The sequence below is a fragment of the Sturnus vulgaris genome, chromosome 2, assembly GCF_052056855.1.
Source record: "Sturnus vulgaris isolate bStuVul1 chromosome 2, bStuVul1.hap1, whole genome shotgun sequence".
In the NCBI taxonomy this organism is placed as follows: Eukaryota; Metazoa; Chordata; class Aves; order Passeriformes; family Sturnidae; genus Sturnus; species Sturnus vulgaris.
The window spans coordinates 49,224,039-49,246,758 of NC_142244.1; the positions used below are offsets into that span (position 1 = coordinate 49,224,039).

At 38.9% G+C, this 22,720-nt stretch overlaps 1 long non-coding RNA gene across 1 annotated transcript; it reads right to left on the bottom strand.

Annotated features, from left to right (window-relative positions):
- Positions 1 to 230: 230 nt before the first annotated feature.
- Positions 231 to 16,507, bottom strand: LOC148224770 (uncharacterized). The gene is made up of 2 exons (XR_015801392.1): positions 16,228 to 16,507; positions 231 to 2,856 (listed from the first exon to the last, which is right to left on the bottom strand). It is a non-coding gene; the product is annotated as an uncharacterized LOC148224770 (long non-coding RNA).
- Positions 16,508 to 22,720: the final 6,213 nt, after the last annotated feature.

The following is a 22,720-nucleotide window of genomic DNA, read 5'->3' on the forward strand; positions in this document are numbered from 1 at the left end:
GATGTGTTTCTAAATGTCAAATATCAACACAACAGGATACTTTTGAATACTACTGAAAACTAGCAAAACCTTTAAGGGCACAGAGACAGGAACAGACATTTATTTTCTGTTATATTAACGATATTAGATAATATATCATTATCTAATGATTTTGATCTCTCTGTGATTTGCTTTGGTGTTCAAGTGAGTTCCTTGATGGCACTAAGCAAATTCTATGGAAAATACTTAAATGACTTATGAAAGTTGTTTCAGTTTATTCTTTGCAAATAAAGAGCCAAGCAAGAAGGCAGAAATAAATTACAGGATTTCAAAATCTCAAATGCTGTAGTAAAATTTCCTCTTAGATCCACCTTTAAGGAAATACTACTTTAAGCTAAGTCCTTGAAGAGACAACTGAACTACAGTGCAGTAACAGTTACTCCACAAATTTGAATTGCTGAGAATCACAATGTTCAATTCCAGATGGCACAAATAACAAAATACCAGTACAAAATGTTTGACATTTCAAATTATGCAAAAGATTAAACCAAATTATAAAAATAAACTCCTCAACTGCTCTTTAGGGATTGCAATAGGAGGGACTACAGTGTTGCAAGAGCTGCTGTTGGCATACATTTTTTAAAAAGCAATATGTTAAATTACTGGTGGTATTTTCTTTTGGCCTTTGGTGCCAATAAAAGGGACAGATTCAGAACATCCACTCTAACCTTGAAACATCAAAAGAGCAGAGCATAAATTTGCAAATTAAATTCAGGGCCTAATGTAGGCTCCTAAACACATTAATTAATCAAGGCCTAGGTTTTTTTCCTCCGTTTATGACACAGATTCATCAGGTTATCAAAGCTAGGGTTTTTCCATACTGCCTTAAGACATTTTTCCTATTTTAATTTCAGAGTTATTGAAGCTAGGATCTTTCCACTGAGGAAAATCAACTCAGTAACTAAAATGGCCTGGATTACACATGCATTAAACATTTTAAGTAGTATTTACTGATCCCTATTTTTTTCTGAATACTGCATTTAATCATGCTCCAAAGTTTCATAACATTTTCTAGGCATCAGTGAACACAGTCCTTTGTGTTCAGAGAAAACAAGAATATAAAATAGAAGGAAATACAAGACAAGTAGTTTTAATAATTGTCGAAAAACACAACTTAAAGCACTTTAGCAACTATCGCTTCATGAGCTAGTGGATGATATCCAGCAATATCCGTCCAGATAATCCTAGCTCTTTTCTACCTCTGTATCAATTCTGTCTCACTCATAACATAGTTCCATACAGCAATACAAGCTACAACTTATCTTTCAGGAAACAGAAGGACAGGTGGCACAGAAGAAGAAACATGAGTCACATGTAAGGGCTAGTAAGAGGAACAGATGAAAAGGGGAAGAAAGCACACAGGTCATCCTCTTTTGGGTGAACACAGGGAAGTGAAAAAATCCTCAGAGATGCCCAGATGTATAAGATTTGCATTAGAAGGGCCTAGATAACTAACCTACAAAAAAAAGAGAGAGATTAAAACCCCCAAATTTTCTATCCCACAGTCACCTGGCAAAGGAAATACATAACTTCCATGACTTTTCACAGAATTACCGAGGGAGCCAGTGGAACAGGCCCTGAAAGAGTAGTCAGCTGTTGCTAACCACTGTCTAACACCATGCAAAGGCCATCTTCTTAACACACAGGAAAAAGCAGAGGCTGTATATTAAAGAATGACATCAAGGGAGATTCTGCAGATTGTAAGACTGAGGGTGGAAGCTGTCTTCTTCCTGCAGGCCCACTGACAGCAAATTAAGAACACTTCTAATTGCAACTTAATGTTTTGTAAGTTACAAGTAAACACCTCATAAAATTTGTTAGACACCATTCACACAAAGAATTTGCTTTGCATTTTAGCTGTTGGCAATATTATACATTCATCCTATACAATACGTTAAATTCAGAGTTAGGCAAGCACAGGAAGGAAACTTTCACTTGTTTACAAAAAGTGCTATAGTGAACGGAGACTGTAAACTGAAAGTTAGACTATGAACCCTTTAATCACAGGAGTTTTTTCAAGCAGTTCTCATTAATTTAATGGAGATAATTTGTAAATAAATGCAGCAGAACCTGGCACCTATATAATATTTTGTAATTTAAGAAATTAATTTCACCTTTAAAAATAACAATTTTGTACAAACACTAGGCAATTTTCATATTTCTTTAAACTACTGACCATGGATATTGGTGCAAGAACGTGTCAGCATAACAGTAAATTTTTTCAGGAGATTTTTTGTTTGGTTGATTGTTTTTTACCTGTTCTTATCCTTGATCTCCATTGTCTCTTTTTCTTTGATATCTTCTTGATAGGAACATGAAGCAGATATTGGATTTATAAATTAGAAAGTTATTTTTTAATCCTTTTTGCTTATCATCTCTTCAGTGGACACCAGAAAGCCCAAGCATATGCAAATCAACTCAGCGTTCACTCCATCTCTTTTCTACCCAAGATGTCTCTGTGCATCACCATCTGCTACTTCTTCAGTTTTCTTTTAAAGCCACTTGCTCTATTGTTCATGGAAGTTCATTCTCTTATAATCAAGAACAGATGTAATAGGACAGAACTCAGAAAGTAAAGAGGTCTCATTCAGTTTCTTTAATATAGCCTGAATTCAGGCTATATTCTTGTGCAATTGATTTATATTTATCTCCTTGAAAAGCAGTGGGATTCTGGAAGAGTGGGATTCTGCAAGCTGCTGTTTCTGCTTCGTCTTCCTTTATTTCTAGAAGCAGGCACGGTTGGAAGAGTATTAGTGAGGCCCAAAGTCTAACGTGTCTTCTTCATCAAACCTGCTTTGTAACATAAGTTCATGAGTTCTGGAAGAAGAGACACAAGGGAAAAGGGAAGAGCCATTAATACAAAACACAGTTGAACCAAAGGGTATGAAAAAGTCATTTCCTTTGAGGGCATACTTGCAGTTACCAGGACTGAGTGAGTCATGATACTAATTATAAACTGCCTTGTACACTGCTTGTAGGCACACGGAGGGAGAGCTGACACAGAGCAGTGAGGTTTCCTGCTTCTCCTCCACTTTAATACCATACAATCAGCACGGTGACAAACATACAGAGCTTTAAGTATGCTGACTGAATGGGTGTCATGGTTTAATGCCAGCTGGCAACTAAGCACCCAGCAGCTGCTCACTCCCTCCCAGTGGGATGGGGAGCAGAACCAGAGCAAGAGGCAAAATCTCTGGGTTGAGATAAGAACAGCTTAGTAATTGAAATTATCATTAATATTAGTAAGAATGAAATAATGGCAATACCAGGAAATACAACAAAAAGACAGACAGAAATAAAACCCAAAAAAGATGATGAACAAAACAATTGCTTACTACCTGCTGAACAATGCCCAGCCCATCCCTGAGTAGAGATGCATCCCTCATGGTCAATACAGCCCACTTTATATTGTCAGCCTGACGTTCTAAGGTCTGGAACATCCCTTCAGCCCCTCGGTCTCAGCTGTCCTGGCTCTGATCCCTCCCAGTATTTTGTGCACTTCCTTGCTGTCAAAGCACAAAAAACTGAAAAACCTTGATTTAGACTAAGCAACACTGAGCAACAATGGCAACATCAGTAAGTTATCAATATTATTCTCATACTAAATTCAAAACCACAGTGCTCTACTAGGAAGAAAATTAACTCCCAGCCAAAACCAGTACAACTGGCAACTGTTCAAGGACATATATTTCTGTATGCTAGATATTACAGTCTGGATATAAAATTATGCCATCAAGGAAAATAACAGGCTGGGCAGAACATTCATGGAGAAGGATTTTGCCCTTCTATTCAAATGGCTTTCAGATAGGGGAAGAGATTAACTAGCTTGCAATGACTTTCCACTAGGAGGATTCAAACTCTTCCCAGCTAATCCTCAGTCCCAAGCTATATAGGTCAACATCTACCCGATGCTACCTTTGGGAACTATTTCCACTGAATTTCTGTAGCACCAGCACAACGTACAAGTGAGGCAAGGCATGTGCTGTCAAGCTGCATAATGCAACATACTTCAATATTAAGTTATTACTCAAGGAAGATATGTTTAAGAGAGCTGGGAGTACTGACTGTGGTGTTCCATTATTGTTCTGCATCTGTGCAAATGTAAATCCTTCTCTGAGCCTTTGGCAGTTTTGGCAAGTCTTTTCATAATGTGCAGTTGTGTATGTCCCTCTTCAAACAGCAATGCACAGACATTCCTTTCTGACCCGGAAAGGAAAACAACTGTGGCTAAATTGCAAAAGATTAATTAGATGTAAGCATGATATTGAATTACAAATGGTATGAAACAAGGGGAAGTAGAATTTGTGGCTTGAATTCTCTCTTTCTTTTTCTAATACTTAAGGATTTTACCTACCCAGTAAATAAAATGTTGAAATGTGTGAATTCTGAATGCATGTTTACTGTCACAAGCATCATGAATAATTTAAGTTAGCATAATGTGTTATTAGGTGACTTCAATATAATTTTTTCTTTCTGTGAATGTTGAGATGTTTATCTACCTTTTAATCCAAAGTCCACACTTAAGTCATACTTAAGCAATAAAGAGTGAAGCAAAGGGCCTTGCAAATCCAGCCCCATTTTCCCATATGTGAATGATTTCGAAGAGAGCAAAACAATTGCAGCCCAGCTGCATAATGGGTTGCAATTGGGAGGGGAGTGCTAAGGAAAGATATTTTGGCTGCTGTGGAAAGCCAGGCTCAAGAGGTCCAGGCACTGTGTGTGCACCCATGGCTGGAAGACAAGGGTAGCTTATAGCAGTTCCCCCAAGATGTCATGAGAAAAATCACACATGAAAATTATTTCAAGTTATTTGAGCAGCTTCAATTGCCTTGAGGAACGACAAAGGAAAAATACATTATAATAGAAAGTAATAGAAAGCTAATTATGACTTTAGGAGACAGACTCTACATAATTAGTGAGTGACACAGTTTCTCAGACTCCATTCTATTTCTAGACTTGGTCTCTCAAAGATTGTCCTTTATTATATCGCCCCTTGATATGTTATTTTCTTGGTACTGACACATGCTAGGAAAACAAAAATATCTTCTAGGATTTTTGAGAATTACAACATGTTCCGAAAACTGAGAGGTCCAAATTAGCTAATAAACAGTGCAAAATTATTGATACAATGAATAGTTTGCTTAGCAGAAAAATGTGTTATAGCACAGTGTGAAGTGACATCTCTACACCAGCAAATAATTCCAATAGTCCTCGAAGGTGCTTGGTCTTGCCAGCATAGATGTGACCAAAATGTGTTGTCACTTTGGTACCAGATCACATTACAATCCTAGAAAGATTTCAACACATTCATGTCTATGTTGTCTCCCATGGTAAGAAACAGAGCCAACTTGGCTGTCAGATACCAGATACAGATTTATCCTGGCACACTTAACTTGCTAACCTTACACTTCCCCAGCGCCTGAGCTGGGCATAAAGGTTACCTTATACTTTTATATCATACTGAGGTGCAGCATCTGAGAGTATTCTCTAATTGAATTATATGCTATAGCCAACCATAAATCTCTACTGGGGAAAAAAAACAGTTAGAACCAATGCCTATGCCAATTTTCTGCTGTGAAATGTATTACTTTTTAGGATTAAGCACCTCTGCTGGAGAATTTTATGTGTGTCCTTAATTGAATTTTGATGGAAGAGGTTTGGCAGTCAAAGTGCAAAAACAATCTTAAGCCATGGAGTTGAGGAAATTTGTCTCTCAGACATAAAAGAATAAGTTAACTGAAACAAAAAATAGGTCCTATACCAACTTCATCTTTTTTAGAGGAAAAAAAAACAACACAATTCTTAAAATGTAAATGTGCTTAACACAAGGCCTGGCATACTTCACTTACGGAAAAGGTGACTCAAGAAGTATGATTACATGCAAAACAGTAGGAAAACTCTAAAAATTACTTGCAGTGCTATGAATAAGTTTGATTCTATGGTTTTCAAATGACCTCACCATAACCATTTGGGACTGTGTGGTTGAATTATGTATAAAGAATCCTTTTATCAAATTCTGATGAAGTAAACTCAGATACCAAATGACAATGTCTCAAAGTGATTTCTCAACAACGCATAGCAGCTGGAGGAAAAGTCTTAAAACCCCCCCACAAAACTGAGAGAAAGAGCCATGTGGTTAACACCTCTCTGCTGTTATCCAGAAATGTGGAGATTTTAAGACCTTTTCTCTGAAATATAAAGCAATGGTTGTCATTAAAAAAAGGACAAGCAGAAGGAGAACCATTTGTATTTAGTGTTGGTTCTGAAACTTTTAATGTGCTTTCCAATGAAATGGAAACTGACACTGTCTATGAACCGTAATACAGAAGCCTAAAGAGCACTGCAGTCACAAAGATATAAACAATGGGCTATTAAGCTGAGGAAAAAATAGGGTATGAGTTATGACTTGACTGCATAATATGATGCCTTCACAGTTACACAGCTTAATTGATAAGTCCTTCTTGCTCTAAAGCAGGGTACAGCAAATCTGAGCTGAACACTAATTTCTAGAGTCTGAAACAGTCTGGACCATCCACCACAGCAACACACTGTTCTGTGCAGACTTGCCAATGCAAGAGTTTAAGAATTATCTAACAGCAGAGTGTCAGTCTTACAAATCTCTGATGAGAAACCAGATGAAGAACAAGATAGGAACAGAACCCTTATATAGAAAATACTAAAAATTCAGAATAATTACATAGTTTTTATTGAACTCAGTCTCTGTAAGTGATACAGGGCTGGAAGGAAAAGGGGTTGGTCAAGTGCTCTGAAAATACAATTCCACAGGAAGGAAGGGAACTCAGTACTTTTACAGATTTCCTTGTCTATCTCTCTTTTTTCTTTTAAATTAGATTTTGTTTGGATTTAACTTTAAAAAAAATCTCCTTCAAGCAGTTTTCTTCAAGAGTAACCTGGAAAAACTCACACCTGTAATTATTGTTTTGCAACATTACTAGTGGCTGAAATACCTGGAAACCCAAACACCCTTCTGGTTACATAAGGGCACTGTACTGTGCTGTACACAGAAAACCATTATAACAGATACATGAAGCCTCAGAGCTCACCTGAAGTACACTTTGCAGATAAGCACTTAAACTGAAACAGTAACTGAACTTATTCCAACGATGAACTTAGAATAGTTATATACTATAAGGTCAGTTACGACCTAAATGCTGAATACCTAACCTTCATATCCAAATTCCTTATGCATTGCCTCCTGTACTGTAAGCTAACAGGCAGTTCAGACTTAGGTATACTGAACTATACTAAATAAGAATACTTTATTTACTTGGTTTCAATGTACACAAATAACTCTTTGCTTACATTCAAATATTTAAAGCAGAAAAAAATATACTTAGGAAATTTTCTTACTTACTAAGTAAATCAAACTCCAAATAATTATAAAAAGTAATACACATATATAGAAAGTTATCCTTTCACACATTGTATCTAAAATGGTTTTTGTTTTTACCCTTTAGTGAAGGGTTTAGCTATGTCCAAACATTGTTACTGATCTAACTTCAGCATTTCAATGAAAAGTAGATGGGTTCAGTTCTTTTAAAAATTATCTTCAATGAGTAAAATGACTTGATGTTTGATTTAGACATTACTGTTCCCTAAATGCTATCAACATGATAGGTAGCCTCACTACTCTCTCTGGCCTAGCATTTTCCCCTTTGGTCACATTACAGCACAGACAGCCAGGAAGGAAGGATGCCTGATGAGAAGAGTAGTTGTGTTTTTAGTTAGACTTTCTGTCTTCCAAGGACAGTTCAGTGTCTATTATTATTATTGTTGATGTTGTTGTTAATGTTAATATTATTAAAATGAAGATTGGAAAGAATTGCTAATCACAGTAATATGAAAGTTCTGAAAAGCAAAGCATTTTCAAGTGTGGAAATATTTTTTTCTTGCATTCGCTAAGTGAGTATCTATTATTACATAGAAGTTCCCCCTTTTGTTTACAGTTTTTCGAATTCAGGAAAGATTGATAGCCAAAACGCACCAACCTGTACCAGATATCCATACATGTGATTAATTGATTGATTGATTGTATGAATGGGTTTTGCAATATCTCATTCGTTAGAATTTGATTGAAATTCTTAGACTGAAATTCTTACAACTCAGAAATCTGCATTTGACTGACAAAAGTCTGATGAGAGAATTTCAAGTCTACAGTTACAGCATATTTCCAATACTTTCATGGAAGGGGAAATACTAACAACTCTCAAAGGAGCATTTATGAAGGCAAACCTTCTCCTGATACTTCTCCTGGCCTCGATTATTCCTATGAAGAACCTTTCTTCATGCTGGGTTACTGGAAAGCTTATGATGAGGTAATCTTGATGACATCATGAGCCTGCCAAGTCATTCTGTCCTTTGGGAGGGATGAGATATGCAGACAGCCCCAGTTTGAGGGATCCTCAGGTGAGACAAAAGTGTACTGCTGACATAAATACATCTGATGAAACTGAGCTCTGAGTCATCTCATCAGGACAGCAGTTTTGGACTGCAGGCTGTGTGCAGTGCACTTGTTCACTGAATGATGCATCTCCTACCCTGCAATAGCTTCCAAATAATTTCTGGGTACAATTTGAGATATAGCCTTTTTACTTAGAAAGCCTCATTCACGAACTATTACAGAGCAAGGTAACAAAGGCAAGTAGCATTCCCTGTTATTTTTAGCATTCAACATGGGAACCGAGATGACATGGCTATTAGGGAAAAAAAAGTGCAGAAACTGAAATTCTCTAACTGAGGTAGGAATTAAAGTTAATTCACTCTAATTGGAAATAATTAGATTATCTCTGAAATTGCCATTTTTGTAGGAAATCTTTTTAATGAATCAGAGATTAGTACTAGATACTGGGAAAAGGTGTCCTGAGCAACTACAGATCCTTTGTGCACCATGAGTAGCATACTCATGCATCTCAGATTTGCTAAATGTAGGCTATAAACCAAAAATTAATGGATACATTAAGAAAAACTGTCTTAGTGTTCTCTCCTGAAACATAAGCTCACTGTTATTCAGTCAGCTGGCAGAGAATTTCGATGTTGATGTTGGTGACTTTGTTCTGTTTGCTTGCACCCAAGCATACCACAAGACTGCTCGACTAAGAGTAGAAGAGCAAAACAAATCAATTTTGCCTTGCACCCAGACACACCACAAGACTGTCTGACTTAGGCCAGGGAGCAAAATATTTTGCAATAGTTGTTTGTTTCATAGCACTGTAGTATCAAATCTAGAATAAAGGCACCCAATCTGCAACTATTAGAAGGAACTATGTAATTCAGAACCTACAGATACATCACAGCCACCTGAACAAATAGACCAGACCTGTGTGGAGAGAAGACAAAACATTACTTTGGACCAGGCTGATCCTGACCTGTGGAAAAGTGTATTAATACTCCCTCTTTTGCCCAGCTGGTGATGCTGTTTGATGCATCCTAGGATGGGGTTTGTCCTCCTGGCTCAGGGGTTTGTCCTCCTGGCTCACTGCTGACTCCCACTGAGCTGCTGCCCACCATGAACCCCAGATCCCTCCAGCCACTACTCTCAGGGATTGCACATGTGCCTGGCATTACTTGGTCCCGGGTGCAGAAACTGGATTATCAGATGCACAGACTCACCATGTTCAAGGTCAGAACCAGGCTAGATCTCGGCCATGCATCCAGAGGGTGGCTTTGCTCCCAAGTCTCTGTGCCCCCTACAACCTCCCAGTGATCTTGAGAGATTTGCGGGAACTTTGAAGAAACAGGGATAATTTTAGGTCGAAAGACCTGAAATAATGACAGTTACATTGTGTAAAATTGGTACTTCTTTAGCACAAAGTTACTAGCACAGAGTAAATTCTGCATGTCTCCATGACTGGTATTAAGGAGAGAGGCAGGTCCATGAGTCAGAAGTGGGGAATATTTTGCAGGCTATCTACTTTCTCCAGAGCAATTCCACATGGTAACCAGCCAAATTTTCCTGCGAAGGACAGGGAGCTGTGTCAGAAACAGACATCAGAGATCAGCTCTGATGAGTGCTGTTCATATACCTAGCAAAGGGTATTCAGACCAACAGATAAGTACTTCTGTAGTGTTTGCTGCACAGCTATATTTTTTTTTGTTCAGCTCTTGATGTGAATAAAAACCCCCTTTTTTCTCTTCATTTTCTCCATTTTTTTAATTAAAAAATCAGGAAGATATTTTTATCATCACTACATACTTGTACAAGTATGGATATGATTTGATAGACATGACCAGAAGTGCTTTTTTCCTCTATGTCATTTGTCAGCCATAATTGATGACAAATGGAATGGCATTTTCTGTCTATGATTAGTATGCTTTTAAGCAGGGAATTCATCTGTATTAATTTCTACTTCATAAGTGGGGGGAGCTTGTCACTAAACTGGGATGCATTGTGCTGAAGACTTTCAACTAGGAATGCCAAATGTTGCAGAAGCAAGGAGATTAACACAGATCTGGCTTGATACAGCATACCAAGACAGTGCACAGGAAATATTTTAAAAGCTGAAACTACCCAAGTCATTTGCAGATGCCCCCAAGTGAGAAAAGCACTGAATTGTCACCTGTTTATGTAGCAGGTGCCATTCATGACAGCAACTGTTGCTGAAAAACATCCTTAAAACTCTGCCCAGATTTGCTGTACCCATGACTTGACACCACATCCTTCTCTTCCTTTGCTTCACAGCATACTCAATTCTACATAGTACTTTCTACATTTTAATGCCCTTTTTGTTTTCCACCCATCAAAAATGCTAAAAATGTGGCCTAACACTGAAAGAAAATGACCAAGAGTCTGAACATGGACTTTTCAACACATGAAAAAGCTATAACGTTACTCATAGAGAGCTATATTAAGCATTAGATGCTGCATGCATAAATAAATAAAGCTGCATTCATGAGTGTATGCAGAGTGTTTTGAACTACTTGATTAAACTACAGCTTATTAGTGAAAATTATGATTAATGATGAGCTTATAACAACAAAGCTCTCTATGCAAGCACTACAATAAAAGGAAAGAAATGAGAAGTATGCTTTAGGTTGCAGCTGCTATGCTAATAATTAATAAATGAAGCCATGCTGAAAGGGTATGTGGAAGATTTTTATATTATAGAGTTTAGGTTGACCAAAAATAGTGCAATTTGTTCTATTATTTCTTGGGGTTTTTTTAGAAAACAGTATGACTTCATTTTTACTTGAATTTTGCAACATGATGAGAGATGCCAAAGATCAAGATAAAGGGTCAAGCAGGAGGCCTTGGAATAAATACACTTAAGGGAGTCTAAGCAGATTTGTTGCTCCATTATCTTCCATAAATTAAGCTGGTGGCTTTTCCACCCAGCTGTAATATTAATCCATTAGCTGAAGAGGAGACAGGGTCCTTCTCATTTATTATTTATAAGACAGGGCATGCACAACTTGTCTGACATCATCCTTGTCACAGCTGATGAGAAAATGCAATAAATCCATCTATATGCATCTCTCACAGAAGATATGAAAAATCTCAGATCTAATGATCCATTTTTCTGCAGTAGGGAAGGACTTGCTAACCTATACAACTAAAAAGATTCTTGTATATCATTGTGTATGTCCCAAAGGGATGAGCTTTCCACACTACTGCTGTTTGAGGGATGCTCCTGTGTCCATATACATACATTGTATAAACATCAAGCAACCAGCATGAGTCAAAGAAAGGTTTTTACCATCGACAGGAGCAACAAAAACAAGCCAGAAAGCAATTCGAGCAATTTAAGTTCCTCCGCTCTTAAATCTACTTCACTATGGTGGATCAACAATGTCAGGCTGAGATCCTGACTGGCATAGAGTGGGGTAACACAAGCCAGTGCTAAGATCCAGGGAAGCATTTCCAATACGAGTCCAATATGAACATGAAGGTTGTGAACTGAAATATGCTGGCACCTGGAATGAGGTTCTACATCACTCTATAGTGCAAAAATCATCCTCCAGTGCACATCTTGCTCTCTCTCTTACCCATGGACTGCCCTAGACCAAGAGCCTGGCTCAGAACACGCAGGCAGGATTTTGGCTGCACCTCTGAGCACAGAGAGCTAAGGACTTGAGTAATATTTAGTTCCCTACCTCTTATTTAGCAGTACATCTGTGGGCTGGAGAGTAGGAGAAATGCAAGATGCTGCTGGAGGATTGGGGCAGGCTGGGGACACTGCTGTTGCAAAAACTCTGCATTGGTGTTGGTCAGAAATGGAGATTCATGTAGAAATTATTCTGGTATGGAGACAAAGAACAATATGGAGGGAGAAATTTGAGAAAGAATGGGAAGGTTTACAGAAGGCATTTTATGGGGAACGTACAGGTAGCACAAACAAGGATCAAGGGCACAATCCTGCAATTCCCTTTCTTTCCCAGCAGGTCTCCAGCCACCTGACATTAGCAATTTCTTTCATAGTGTAAAGGATTTTATGGGACAGGATTTGGCAACAGCTGGTGTTTTCTTGTAAAGCACATCAGACCACTCTGAAGCAACTACCACATTCCCCAGGATCTCAGCTTACATCATTTAAAATCTGACAATAATTTTACTATTACCTCTGCAGAGCTCCACATTGTACCATATATAACAATGAGATAGGTAAATCAGCCTATCTTAAAATGAAAAAAAGTACAGGCAGTTCCTTTTGCTTCACTGAAGCTTTAACTAAAACTCTATTGTGCTTTAATCCCAGCTGGCAACTAAGTACCACACAGATGCTTTGCTCACCCATCTTCCCCCCAGTGGGATGAGGAGGAGACTCAGAAAGAAGGTGAAACCCATTGGTTGAGATGAGAATAGAGTAAGAAATGTAATTAAACAACAGTAACAATAGCAATAACAATAACAATAATTTTCATGCAGAGGAATACAACAAAGAAACAAAACCCAAGCGAAACAAGTGATGCACAACACAGTTGCTGACCAATGCCCAGCCCATCCCTGGGCAGTAACCAGCCCCTCCCACCAGCTTATATACTGCACATGACATTCTATGGTATGGAATATCCTTTTGGCTAGTTTGGCTCAGCTGTCCTTGCTGTAATGCCTCCCAGCTTCCAGTGCGCCTCCTTGTTGGCAGAGCATGGGAAACTGAAATGTCCTTGATTTAGAGCAGGAACTACTTAGCAACAACTACAACATCAGTGTGTTATCAACATCATTCTCATACTAAATCCAAAACACAGCACCGTGCCAGCTTCCAGGAAGAAAATTAATTTTATAGAAGACAAAAGAGTAATTTAAATACTAACATTGTTATTTCCTTCCTTATGGGAGACCAGAGTGTTAAAACTCTGACCTTTGCTATTTTCCACCAGCTGTCATATCTGAAATAGGTGACGATTGGTATAAGCAGCCAGCTGTAACATTCTCCTGTAAGGAAAAAGAAACCAAACCTTACCACTGAGAGGGGCCTGAGGCACCTTCGTGTCCTCCTGTGAGGTCACCACAGGAGATCAAAACACCTGGCCATCCTCTCATGAGTGTAATCATCACCTATCAGAAATAATGCCTTATTTTGGTTTCACCTGGGTGGAGAACGTTTCTACAGATAATTTTAGGGAAGTCAACTAAGCATCATTTATTTCTAGTCTGACATTCATGGCTGCACATTTTTTTGCTCATAAACACATGTAGGTCAAAGTGACACCTTCCTTCCTCACAGCTCTAGTGTACCTCCATCACAACCAACAGCTTGCTAAAAGTTCCAAACAATGACCACCTTCTGCTAAGCTGATCAAAAAGTAGACAAAAATGCTAATGAACTAGATCACCCCATTTAAAGATTTAGCTCAGGACTGCTAAAGTACAAATATATCCATTAAGTACACACTTAGAAGAAAAATGTCAACCTACTGTACCAAATAATTGTGTGAGTTGTTATATTTCTTAGCTGAGGCAGAAATAATTGCTGAATAATTGTGTGTATAACAAAAAATAATGCTAGTGAATTAACACTTTTTTCAAACAAGAGTAAATCTTCCAAAAGATCAAGTATTTCAAAATCTGACATGCATGTTTTCAATTCTGTGTTATTCCAAGGGTTCATACAAATTGACAACTAGACAGTGTTTAAACTCTTCAATGAAATGCTCTTTTGCTTTATGAAGCCTACACTTTTGCATATTTTGACATAAAAACTAATCCAGTATTTTTGAAACTCCACTTTTGAGAGTAGGGTCCATGGGCCCCTAAAAATTGTGAAGTTCAATGACCATGTGCTAGTTTTATATGTGTGATATATCAGTTTTTTCTGGAAGTGTTGTTGTGCTTCCATTAATGGAAAGAAAATACAGTCCAAACCTGAGCTTCTTACCTCCTCTTTATTATACTTTATAAATCTGTGCCTGTTGCCTTGGAGGTCATTTAAAAATCTCGTCTAAGAAACAGGAAAACAATCAAGAAAGAAGGACAGAGAAACAAAAGGTTTTTGAGTTGGCCTCAAAAATGCCAAATTCACCCCAGTGTAATTCTGCTGAAAAAAATGGAAGTACACAGGAGCTGAACTTTTCCCACTGTCTCTACAAAACAGTAAGCAGCCTGTCAAACTATTTCCTCCAATAGTCCTGCACATTTTCAGTGGGTGAACAGAACTTTGCTATGTGGAACAGAGGAGTTTTTTATTATTTTTGTATTCTTGCAAGTGATTACTTTCTTAATCTTGGAAATCCAGTTTCCAGCCAGAGATTCTTTGTGATGTTGAGAGGGTGATGATCCTGACACAGGAGAGAGGAAGGGACAAGAATGAACACTGTCAATACCAAGCCTCACCATTCACAATCACTGCCAGAGCACTCCCTAGGTAACAGTAATTTGCTATAAGCTCATTAAGGGATAAATTTGACTTCTTATAATTCAGTTTCTGATAGCATGCAATAAGAATTTGTTTTTCAAATAGGCAGCTGATGGAGCTCTTATACTTCTGGGAATACAAGGTGAGGGAAGCTTCCAAAACAACGATGGTAAAACTTCCCTGTGGGTTCCTTGGCGTGAGGGAGGCTCTGCCCTACATCCCCCCCAGCCCTCAGCATCAGGAGCTGCACAAAAGAAGTCTCCTCCTTGCAGCAGCTACCCACGCTTCTGAACAGGCCCACACAGGCTGCTTGTCACCATTACCCTGCTGTCACCTCCCCGACACTGGAGTGAGATCTCCCAGCAGTTTCTGCAGGAGCTGTGTTAAGTACCAAGGTGCAGCTGCAGAGGACATCAAATAGATTATATTCTCTGGCTTAGAGCAAATCACCACTGCTTTATGCAGTACTTAGACAGATGAAAGCAAAATTAATATTCCCATGAAATAACAAGGAAACACTCACTCCTTGCATTTTTTCACTCTGCTGACGTGTGTAGTTTTAGCTACAATAAAAATTTTGTCTGATTACCAGAAAAATTTGCTGAGAAATGGAGTGCAGTAACTTTCCCTAGCTCTGCTTTTTCTCTTGCTTTTAAAGCCAGGTCTTTACTAGATCATTACGGCATATGCAGAGTAAAAGGCAGCAAATCATTTGCCAAAGAGAAAGACATTGGATTCCTGTAAGAAAAAGGCTTACATTTAAAAATATATACATCTACTTCAGCTAGCAACGGACCAAAGATAGGAAAGTGGACATTCCTTTGAGTAATAAATCATACTTGGCACTCTCCTTGGGAGAGCTATGTTAAGAGCTAGTCTCCCGATAGTAACACACAGAGCTATTGAAATTTCATAAGCTTTCTACAACTGCATATATGAGAAAAAACAAAAATAAAGCAGTAGGTATGAAGTAAGTTTGTATAACAAATAATCCTAGGGAGTGGGAAAAATGTATAGTGCATCCCTGTGCTTGAAAGCAGAGCTGAAATTCAATGAGAGGCCTTTGCACAGGGAGAGTGGTGCTGCAGCAATCTGCTAACACATCTATAGAGCAGAGCCCAGAGAAGCCATCAGGAAAGGAGAATAAGCTCATGTGCACAGTCCTACTCTTCACCCACCCTACCAACACACTGCAGCCGGTGAGTCACTCAAAAATCCTGTAGAGACACAGACAATAGAGTTATTTGCTTAAATACACTACGAAGCTTGTCGCAGTTAATGCTTCCTCCACCTGCTAAAAGCATCAGGATACCCATTAACATCTCCCACAAACAACTGCAGTGACCACGGGATCTGCTGTTGAGCTCGTACTTACATTACAGCATCAGCCAGGGCAAAGCTCGGTATTTAACTATTTCTTCGTAAGCTGCTTCCACATACTTGTCTGCTTATTGTGCCATTCCTTCCTTTGATTGCTTGTGTTTGACAGCATCTGGACTGCAAAATGATCCTTTGTCCCTTCTTTTGGAAAATCAGCAGGCTGCGGAGGGATGTGTGACCGCTGCTGCAGCCCGTGTATCCAAACAGCCCAATGCAGCAGAGGCTTTAGCTCCCCCTTCCTAGCCTGGGTTTTTTCTTTCTTTGTCTGTGTGGGGTTTTTTTTAAAGAGATATGGTCCTGACTAACCTCAGGTTTCAGGAGCACAATACAAGCTCCAGGCACAAGGCAGTCAAACAGATGTGGAAGGATACCAAGACAGAAGACCAAAATAACACAATTTGAAGAGATGTTACTCAAGGCATAAAATGTATTTGAGCTGTTTCCTGTATCAGATCAAATTTTGTGAGTGGTTCTGTTTAATTTTTTCTTGACATTTTGCTGCTTTATTTCTCCACGTTTTGTATCTTTTCAGCTTATGTCATAGAAATAATAAGTTTTCTGCTTATTTATTTCATTCTTCAACTATCCTTCTATGTCAAAGAATGTTTACATTTTAAATGTAAACAATGTTCACAATTTGAAGAAGTCCCCTGTTAAAACTTCTGTCTATATAGCAGTTTTAGCAAATATGTTTACTGTTCTGCCTCTGTTTTGCCAACATAGTATGCTCACACTCTTCTTTAGTACTTCCTTAAATTAATTTTGTTGATGCTGATTACATCAAGAGTCAGAAGTCTGTGGGCTATCAGTAGCATCCCAAGCTTGGCTTCACTTTTCCAAGCTGGCACAGGTAACTGTTAGCACTTCTACATTTTCAAACTCGCCTCCTATTAACCTCACATTCATATTCCTATCCATGTGATCAACTCCATAAAGCAGACTTCAGCATTTAAGGCGTTTCTAAGATTTTTCATTCTCTCCCCTTGGTCACTTGTTAACCTGTCAGGTTGTCCTCCAGAAAAATCAAGAAACCTTTCAGAGCCCTCCTAATCTTGCCGGTTGTGTTCCTTTGAATTCCACAGTGTAGAATGCTGCCTCTCCCCTTGATCCAGTAGCTTGCTGCCAGAAGCACATCATTCCAACCTGTCAGTCTTCATTTAAAATGCTGGATTAACACAGAACTTCACAAGAGCTTCAGAACTAGCTCAAAGGATGAGGTTAGGGATTTCTGGGGAGTCTGGAGCTCTCTTTTCTCTCTGCAGTCCTGAATTGCACAGGTGAGGCACTAGAAATAGCTTCTCTACAGGGTAGTGACAACAGAGGCAGAGAAAACAAACACAAAGTGCTAATGCAACTTTGTACAGACAGAGGACTCCTCCTTAGAGAGCTCCTGGATTTTGCTAACACTCTGCTGGTCACTGCAACTCTTTTTCGGTTAGAAAAACCTATTTTCCTGCCAAGGAGCTGAGGCTGACTTCTCTCATGTTGAAAGTTTAAGTAACACTGCAAACACTAAGAGGCTACTGCTGCATTGTATAAGAGAAAATATTATACTTCCAAGGAAAGTAAGTCTGTTTCATATTAAAAGTACATCTGATAGTAAGTGAAATTATTTGTGTTATCATAAGCAATTTACCGGAGGAGAACAACCTCCTTATATTTGGAGTTCTGATCATGTAAGGTCAAGAGGAACTGAGCATAAATAAGCAACAACACTGTCCCTAGAATATTGCTTTGTGTTGGATAGAGATCAAGGAAAACACATTTTTCTGGTCATCACATCTCAGCTTTAACTACAGAAACAGTAAGAAATCCTCTCTGAGTTCAAGTAAACAAAAGGACATTGTAACCAGGCAGAGCAGACTGTTTAACCAGGAAAATGTGCAGTGCCAGTCTCCAAAACATTGCCCTGCTGGATAAGCTCCTGCAGCACACTGATCTGACACAGCTGTCGTGTTGTTCCTAAGTTTCACTGCTGAAAGGATTGGCCCCAGTGCAGCAGCACTCTGAGAACGACCTTCCTGAGCAGGGCACGGGTGTTGGCTGCAACTGCCCGTGGCCATGCTGGCCACATAGGCCAGTAGCATGGCATCAGCCCTGTTTATCAACGTCACATTCTGAAAGCAGAAAAAAATCCATATGGGGGAGTGGGAATGAAGTCACAGATGACACATGAAGCGTCGCAAGGATAGGAGACAATAGAGGACTGGACGTCGAAATTAAAATGCTTTAAAAGCACTCTCTCACAAAGTGCTCAAATCCTTTTTAAGCAGCAGGCATAAAGAGCCCTCCTTTGAAATTCCATTCCTAGAGTGAAAATAGAATGTGAACAACTAGCATTATTAGCAATCTTCTTATAGAAGAATGTCAGCTGAGGGCAGCCCTGTGTCTGAAAACTGAGCCTGAAAAAGCAGCTGGGCTTCCCACGTGGGAAGCAGGTGAAGGGCAAATTTGCCCTCCAGGGACATTTTTAAATAAATGCAAAAATAAGTATTTGATTGATGCATTTAGCATCCCAGCTGTGAAAATCAAGTAAAATTAGAAGGCTCATTGCTGCTGCTGCTGCTGAGTTTGGTATGACTTTTATTGGTGCTGACGCGAGTGAAGTGCAGCCAGCTACTCAAATTGGTGGCCTGCAAAGCTGATACCTTGTAAAGTTCACCTGCCTCCTCTTTCAGTCAGAAACATTTTCCTTATTTCTCTTCCTCTTTAATTTCACCTCCTCAAACAAGACACATCGTCTCACACAGCACCCTCAGCATTAACAGCATCTCTGTGTTGTCCATGAAGGAGAGGCACCAAGTCACATCCCCCTGTGCCTCCTGGGCATTCACTGGCAGAATGGGCAGAATGGCAGAGCTGGCTTCCCACTGGGAATGGCAGCACTGGGCTGGAGGCAGCCAAAAACCCCTCACTCACCCTGCCACGTACAGGGCTACTGTCACATGCCAGTGCAAGCAAATGGCTTCATCACTCAGATTCAGCCCACAGCCATCCCATAATGAGGGGAGCTGAAATCTTCTTCAAGTGGCAGTGTATTGCATGTAGGTAACAGACCCAGTTCAGAAGGTTTAACTGTGGAAAATCTCATAAGAGCTGACCCAACCACTCTGAGAAATATGAAACAAAATGCAAAATCTTAATCAAAATTAATTTTTATAGTGCGCTCTATTTCCTCCACAATGTTATTGGATTTTCCCAGGCATTGCAAGATCACGCTCCTCAGCTGTAGGAGGAGGACTGGCAATTTTTTGTTTCATTCTTCTCCCCAGCCCCCAACATAGCCAGCCTCCAATTGAAGGGAATAAAAATAAAATTTAGCCATAAAACCTTCCTACAAAATCCATACGTGAGAGACTTGCACTATGTAACAGCAAAGATGAAGTGGGGTGTTTGAAGCTGGTGAATGTATAACTTAATGGATCAGTGACATTTGAAGATAAGCTGAATTGTTGACAATCTGAAATAATTTTTTAAATATCAACAATAGTGGCAGAGTTTTAATCCTCTGAGGTTAAATATATGGAACTGCATTAGCTGGATCATGTAGTAAGATCACTGTAATATTTGGAACAGCAAACTCTTCAGCACAACCTGCCTCAGCTGTCTCAAGTGACTCACATGTGGTTTAAAACTGCTGCAAGAAAACGTTTTAAAAAAAGACAAAATAAGAGGAAGAGGTGACCTAACCGAAAATTCTCAAGAACTCTAAGTGCCAAGACACTTGATTTTCTTCTGGTTTACGTTGAAATTGTGATTTCTGCATTTTGTAATTGATCATATCTGTGGTAGACCTCTTGTTAACCTAGATTAAAGGAAAAATATTATAAATTAACATTTCTAGGCTGTGATCAGGGATGATTAAAATACCGTCTTGCCCAGGCTATTAGTGCCATAACAATTTTAATGCCAGCAAGGCCAGGCAATTAGCGTTTGTGTGATTAAAATACCAGCCTAGTCTTCTAGAGCCAAAGTGATTAGTATATTGCCAGTCCTAGCTATTAGTGTTAGCACCATCAATGGTGTGGAATGTTATAGCCCTTTGAGAATTAATTTAGGTTCATATTAGCTTGACATGATGATTTTTCTTTACCTCATTGAAATATGCATATGCATATTTCAAATATTTACGTAATCATAAGAAAAAAAATATTTGTGTTTGTTTGTACCACCATGATAATGGGAGATTTAACATATTGTGTAGGGGAAGTAGTGAAAAGACTGGATTATCAAGTAGGAATTCCAAGCAAGGAAATTAAAACAATGATGAAACTTGTTCACCCTCAGACTAAAACTTAAATGCCAGCTCAGTCAGTCCACGGCATGCAGCCAGGGCCGTGCAGCCTGACTGACCCCATTTGCCCAGGGCAGTGGATGCATTAACCACTGCAGTGCAGTGCAGCCCTCTCTGCATCCCAGGGTGGGTGCAGAATATGGGGGTGGGTCCATGGGGAGAGTTGTCATTGACACCAAATGTTCAAATTCACGAGTTGGGCTTTTTCTATGATAAATACTGACAACACCAATGAGGGGCAAAATTCTACATTAAGGGCAAAAATGTCATGGCAGAGACCTTGGCTAAGGCTGTCCAGGAAAAGTGGGGCCATGAAGCAGATAGCTACAGAAGGCTGAAGTCGTGTCACAGAAGATTGTTGGGCTGTGGCACTCAGACCATCAGTGTTCAACTCAGAATTGCACCTACACTGCATCTTAGGATCTGTGTAGCATTTATTTATATGTGTATCTATAAGCACACTCTGTACTCTCTATAAAATCATATCTGCATATTGACCATTTACTGAAACTTTCAATTTTCTATTATTTAATCAACTCTCCAGGTATCTATGAAGTCTTATTCTGTGACTACTCTGAGTTCCTAAAAAAACCTGCATCAGTGGACACCAATGCATTTGGAACTCTAGGTAGACAGGATTTCCTGTAACCCCTTGTGCTGCTCCTCTCAGGGTAAATAGGTAGTGAGGTGTGATTTGCCCTCACAAAATTCATATTGACTTTCTCACAGAGTCATAGTTATCCATGTGTCCTCGAATTTTATTCTTTATTATAAATCTTGTGTAAGTTTCCTGTAGAGATAATGAACATGCCAGTCTGTAGTTCCTCAGATCCCTGTAGGAACCCTTTTTAAAAAATGGTCCCATCAGTTGCTTTCCAGCACTGTGAGAAGCAAAGGGTTTTGAAAGAAAATTTGCAAGCATGGACAGCCATTCAGATATTTCCCTTAAGAATTGTTAAATTAACCGATTTTTGAAAATGTCTAGGTCCTGGCAATTTGTTATTCTTCATTTTCTGTACTGTTCTATGTATATTTCACTCCAAGGCAGCAACTCTGTGTAGTTTCCGTCTGGAAAGGTGCCAGCATGGAGATTTTCCTGTGCTTTATTGTGGTGAACAAAGATATAAATAACTGAATCAGCTTTTCGTGTGATGGGCTTGTTTTGTTTACCATGGGAGAGTTTGAAAGACTAGGTAGAATTAGTTTTGCTCTTTTGCTGGCTGTTCATCAGCAATCAGCTCAGAGCTGTGTCACTTCCAGTCTCGATTTGTTTATTTATTAATTCACCTCTCCTACATGAGAAGATGTTTCAGCTAAGCACTGATAGCTAATACCTTCTTCAACATGATATCACAGGGAGTGTAAGGTAGGCATGAGCTACCATGAACCACTGTGTTCAACAGTCAGGCAGAGCCATGCTTAACACATTATTTTCCACAATTCAAATAACAAAGAAATTTACTCAAGAGAGAACGATGAGGACCTATACATAACCATTTGCAGAACCCCAGTGGATAAAAGTAAAGCTTTGGAAAACATTCTAGGGCTCTCATCTTTCTCTCTTCAACCTGCTTACCAGACATCATGACAGGACAGAAGAAAAGGCTGTGTGAAATGAGGGGTAGCATGAGTCAGACTGCAGTGTCAACACTCTGCACCCTGCCTCCATCCAGCAGACAGAGAAAATATTATTAATTATTGCAGCAAATAATACTAAAAATACGATAAAAATATGTTATATTTTTGTGTATATTCAATAGATAAATAAATACAATGATTTTTTGTGCATTTTTTTATAAATAAGTTTCTTTCCAAAAACTACAAATTTGATAATCTTAGTAATTATTATAAAAGTGTTGATAACCATTATCTGCTGTCATAGTGCAGCTATAAAGAAGCAAAGTGTGATCCACAGAGGACAGAAAAAGGTAAGTTACTAATGAATGAGAACTAATTACAAGTTTCTATGTAATTCTAATTCAGTCACAATTAAGTGGGATCCCAAGAAGACATGGAGAGCAGGTTCAGAGAAGCCTTAGCAAAGCAGTTAGAGAAGCAATATTCACCTTAAAGGAAAGAGATTAAACCTTCTTAATTTGTTTATCAAAAGGAAGTGAAAGAAAATATGACTGATTACCAGCAAAAGCCATAGATAACCAGGAAGCAGAATGTACTTTTAACCTACTGGACAGTA